The sequence below is a fragment of the Agelaius phoeniceus genome, chromosome 3, assembly GCF_051311805.1.
Source record: "Agelaius phoeniceus isolate bAgePho1 chromosome 3, bAgePho1.hap1, whole genome shotgun sequence".
NCBI classification, from domain to species: Eukaryota; Metazoa; Chordata; class Aves; order Passeriformes; family Icteridae; genus Agelaius; species Agelaius phoeniceus.
This window is the reverse complement of record NC_135267.1, coordinates 96,763,995-96,769,827: the sequence shown is the minus strand read 5'-3', so window position 1 is coordinate 96,769,827 and position 5,833 is coordinate 96,763,995.

Sequence of the window (5,833 nt, the reverse complement as noted above, 5' to 3'; positions counted from 1 at the left end):
AGTACCTCATGAAACAAAACCAAACCCACAACCAAACCAGACCTCATGCAGTACCAAGATTTTGTGCTGCACCCATCAGATTGGTGCAGAGGTCTTTGCCTCTCAGCCTTACAAATTTTTAAACCCATTTTCTATGCCTGGCTACTGAAATCAATGAATGCAGTATTCCTGAATGGCTGATCAAACTACATCCTCCCAGACAGATGGTTTGAGCTTGGTGACTCCATCTAGAATTAGAACAGAAAGATCTATTTCTGTATTAGTTCTTTTGATCCATATCCAGATTATTTTAGAGCTGGATCTTGAACAGGCCACCTCTGTGGAGTGGCAAAGATGTTCAATATTTTCTTCTCCTCAATCGATCTTTTAGATGGGAATGCAATTAAATAGCTTACTCCCCTGGTTTTAGCTGGGCTCTAAGGACCAGACTCTAAGCTCCCCCTCATGGACATTGACTGACAGCTGAAATGTCTCCTGTCACAAATTCCAGTGTCATTTGAACAACCACCTTATCAACAATTAAATCAGAATGTAAAAATGCCTGCAAACTGGCTGCAGATATGCATCAGACCCAGTAGTGTCTCACATAAAGGACCTGACTCCACAAGCTCATCCCTGAAGTCCTGTGAAATTAAAAGCAATTAATTCACCATGAGACAGATAGTCCAGCAATGTGCTTCAGCAACAACTGAAGTGAATGAGAAATCAAGACAACAGCCTGTGTCTGGGAGGCACAGTATTGACATAGAAAGTTCAAGTAAGAAGGGAAATGTGTGTCTATCTTCTTCACATAAGATATGTTCCACTTCTTTAATTCTAGGAAATGACACAAAAATTTAAAATAAGTCCAGCAGTTAAAAAAAAAAAAAAAGGCAAAACATAGCAGATGGAGAGAACAGCAGTGGCACTGGCAATCCTGGTCTGACCTGCTGGTTGCAGTGCTACAACATCAGAAAGATGTTCAGCATCTTGCAAGACCCTTTCTAACACAATCCACAAGAAAGAGTATCAATATATCATCCTCCCAAATCAGCCAATGTTCACACTGGAAGTATATTTGTACTTGGGTCTAATACATTGTTTTGGCTGAGTAATGCATCCTTAAATTGAGGATCTTGTCTGAAGTTCTGAAAAATCTCCAGTCTTTTCCTATTAATCATGAAGAGACAATTCAGAATTTTATGAAGTCTTTTCTTAATTAAGGATAATCATAAGGATATACCAAATTTCAGTAGGTACCGTCAAATACTTCACTCCTTTAAAAAATCCACCACATACAAAACCACACTGTTGTTACCTTTTGTAAAAAACTACAGCATCGCAGCAATATTGCACTACTGTGCAAAGTGAACCTCTTTGGAAACTCGTTGGGGTTGTAAGTGAGGATGCAGAGTAGCCTGTGCTGCAGACTGACAATGTGTGTTTGACTGCCCTTCTCCTCCAAGCAGCCCTGTGAGGTGTGACTGGGAAGGAGCCATGGGCAGGTATGGCAGAGGCTCAATTCCCAACAGCTCAGGGGCTCAGCTCTCCAGTGACAGTTTTCATTCAGCTGCCTGACCTCAGGCACCCTTTCTGAAATGGACACAGGCCAGCTCTTGTCCCTGGACATAGGCTACCCTAAGTTTAAGGCTGCTTCACTGCCCACAAAACTTGCAATTTATGGATCACTTAAAAACCAAAGAAAATCCTCTTGAGATAAACTGTACTCAACCTCAAAGTCAATGCAAAATCTACATAATCAGGAAAGCCTGTCACTATCTTGTTGCTTGAATCAAGCAAAACTTTTAAGCTTTTCTGTTCTGACCAAGATTAGAATGTCCTCCTTTATCAGGATAGAAAAACAAAGTTCAAAATAAGAGTGATTGAATAGCTATGAGCCTGAAGTCACAATCTCCACGATTATGTTCCTAATGCACTTTATAATGGGCTCATAAGTGGCTAGTTGAATCTTTAAGTACTCCAGATTTTTAAATTATGGCAAACAACCCCCTGTTACCTTCTACTTATGATCATACATGCCTACAACACATGACTTAAAGAACTATTAACATAACATCAGCAAGTTTTATATTTAACCATTTCTTAATTATGGCATGAAGTTTCTGATAAGAAATGTAACTAGCTTATCTTGTAGGTGAACAGTTTCTAGTAATTTATTCAGCTACTTCTGAGAACACTATCTAAGTAAGAAATCCTAGTGGTATGAAAACCTCAGTGCAAGTCTGATCCTGGTTAGCAGTTCACAATGAAGACCACCATATTTACTGAAAACAGTGAAGAAACACAAGGAAAATGTTGTAAAATTATGCTCTAAAAGTTCATGCACTGGCATGAGAGAATGGGCTATTGAACCAACTATGGCATTGTGAAGAAATAATGCTTTTTATGAGTATTCCTAAAATAACCCTCCAAAGTGCCTCTTGGAAACTGCTTGTGCTCATGAGTTCACATCTAAAAGCTTGAAAGAACCCTAATTAATTTAACAATTTTGTATCCAACAGGTTAAACACACAGATTTAAGCAAAAGTAAGTAATTTCAAGGGATGGAGTATTACACAAACACAAGGACCTTTCGTGTTGAAGGTATTCAGTTTGACTGGAGTTTCATTTTTAACATGTCCCTTAAGACAGAAAAGCAATTGAAAAAGATGCATTTGAAAACAAATGCTTTGTCTAAGAAGGATCAGCCACTGTTAAAAGTCTGAAGAAGAATGGTTAAGAAAAAACCCTTATCTGCTAGATCACTTACAGAGGTGAAACATTGAAGGTTTACGCGCTGCAAGAGGTTGGAAGTACAGTCTTCCACCATCTGTTAATCAAGAAGTTCTTCAGTCTCCAGTGCCTAAGGTCTCAGACTCCTGAGTTTAACAACTTATTTAGCACAAGGACCCAATCTGTGTAACATGATCCTAAGCCTCCACTACCTCAAGCCTTCTCCTGGCCCTCTCACTCCTTACCTCAGCAAGTCTTGAAGAAATCATTGAGCAATTTGCAGGGATTGGAAGTGAACAACACTGATGACTGCTCTGTGTGTATATTAACTGTGCCAGGACTCATTTCATAAGAATGAGAAGGTTGTCATTTTCAGTTGTGCAGAGTGTTTTGCGCCAGATGACTTCTGCCTTCCTCCCTGGAGACAGCTACTGAGCCAGCTCTGAACAGATGCAGCTCTACAGACCACCTTCTTCTGGAAGCATCAGATAGTCAAAAAACTTGTATGGCCTCCAAACAATTAATTTCTCTCTTTAAAACAAATCAGACAAAAAAGCCCTATCCTCACTAGGAAGCAGCTTCCAGCTCTTTTGTCCTGCTCAGCTTGTGAACCCAGGAGAATCTGCCTCACAGCTGCAGAAGTGGGAGCTCTACCCTCCAGGTTTCAGCAGAGATGATGCTGTGGTACAGTGGCATCAGGCACAACAAGGATATTCCATCACCACTCCCAAAGTGTTTCCCTAACAGGAGGCTGAAGAAAAGCAGGGACAAGACAGTTATTTTTTTCCATAGGCCAACTCATGCTTTCCTTGCTGAAAAAATGTTAGCACAATTAATGTGAAGAGAAATTAGACCAGGGGACAAGAGACATGGGGAAGAGCTGACCCTGTGCCTTCTCTTATTAAACAAAACTCCTACTTTGCGTGCAATCCATAGAATATTAAACTTTACATACTCTGGAGCTGGCTTGAAGCCTAACAAAACTGGAACCACCCCATCCTTATTGGCTTTATATAGATAGGTACAGAAATATACAAAGTTGAGATGATTCATGCTCTCTGGAATGAAGGGCAGCAGCACAACTTTGCTTGAGCAGAGATATTCATGGGAGCAGAAAAAACAGAGTGAGCACTCTGACTGCTGGGAAAAGCTGCTGAAGGTTGTTCTTGGTAGCTGTTGAAGAGGAAGAACATTACTGAAAAAGGGGGTAGGGCAGCCCAGAGAAGAGACTGGAAGGTGCCTGGGCCAAAGAAGATCTTTTGAACTTCTAGTCAACAAAAACAGAACTTGTGAAATAAAGCAGTCCAAAATCAAAATATGTAGTTAGCAATTTTAGCAACTCTCGGAGCTTCTCGGCATATGGCACAAAAAAAGGACAAGGCAAAGACAAGGTACAGTATAAAATTTAAAAACCTACTCAATGTACATAAAAATGTAATTACTATGCTTCTTAAAAGGCAAGAAATGCTCTCCTCTTATAGGCTATGCACTCTAAATGAAATGGAAGCTCAAAATACTTTCAGCAATATTGATAGATTCCACATTTTTCTTAAACACACAAGATTCACTTCAGTGCTTTAATCAAAACATTACTCCAAAAATACACAAATAAACACCCAAGTATTCTAAAAGTATTTGGAAAACATTCTGAAATTTTTAATAATCACCTCAGGATGTCACAGTTCCTAAGGAAAACTTAAGATTATTTTCCAGAAGTTTGATTATGGAAAGAAACTGCTGATATGAAACTAGAGAGCAACTGTAGATTTCAGGGTGCTGATGTAATTTTTCCACAGAAAGCAGCTGAACTCTGTAGAGAGAGAGCAGTGTCAGGTTAGACTGTTATGCTGCTTCATGGACTCAAGCCCCATTGCAGCAGTTTCTGCACTGCACTCATGAGATGGTGCCTCTCACTGCACAGCTGTACAGATGTCAAGCCTTCAGAAGCTGGGATAACCATATGTAAAACTTGTGTGGTTTTGCCACTTGGTATTTTGGGTGTATGCCTTCATTTGTGATAATAAATATCAGGCCACAAACTAATGTCTCCTCAGATATCTAATATGTTTAACACTCAAAACAGCTTGAAAATCTAAACATTTCTGCTGTTAGCTTGGAGTTCTCCTGGAAGAATTATGCTACAATATATACCAGATGAATAGGCTAGGGACAAGACAATGATTGCCAGTTGTTGGGATAGGGATCTCTGCCATTTTGTACCCATAGTTTTTATCCTGCAGTATACACAAAGTTCAAACAATGCCTTTGTTAGGAAAATCTAAATCCTACTGCACATTTCCATACTGAAGACTGAAAATTTCAAAGTTGCTCCTAATCATATCTTGCCTATAGGCAGGTACAAAGAAAGGTTTGTCTGTAAGGTATCTGTTGAAATGGACAGAACAGTACCATGCATTTTAACTATCAAGTAATGGGCCCCAAGGCTTTCTCTTCATGTAGCAAATGGGGAAATGTGATAGCAAAGTTAAACAAATGACACAGCATCAGACAGTCAGTCTGGAACAGCAAAGGCAGCAGAATTCAACCCCAGCCTCTCATTTAGAACACCCTTAGCACCATACAATTCCTTCTGCATATGCTTACATAAAATATATTCTTATGTGTGTTAACTTCTGCACCTCTGCAACCAACAACTACTGAAGAGAAATGCTGTAGCTTAAAGAAAGGCAATTGTGTTATCCTGACAGATGACTTCTAAATTTGTTACTGTTATGGCCCACACTAAGAGGAAGGGCTTTGGTTTGACCCTTTGCACACCTGAGGAATTAGCATTAGAGCTGACTAAACCCACAGGATCAATCTCAGAGCTCTGGCTCCTCATTGAGAAAGGCCAGAACACCATAACTCTAAATGAAGCAACACTGAACACCATTTTCTGTGGTATTGTTAGAAAAGCTCTCCCTCCCCAGTGAAATAGCAATGACTGCCCTTTTCTACCAGACTCTTAGCTTATACAATCTCAGACTTGCAATGGAAAAACCATATATATACACATATAAATACTAAACCCTATCAGTAGGGTCAAGTCTCTGTCTTTACAATTCTGTTTCCAGAGTTGTCTCCAATCAAACTAACGCTCCTAGACCAGAACTATCACATG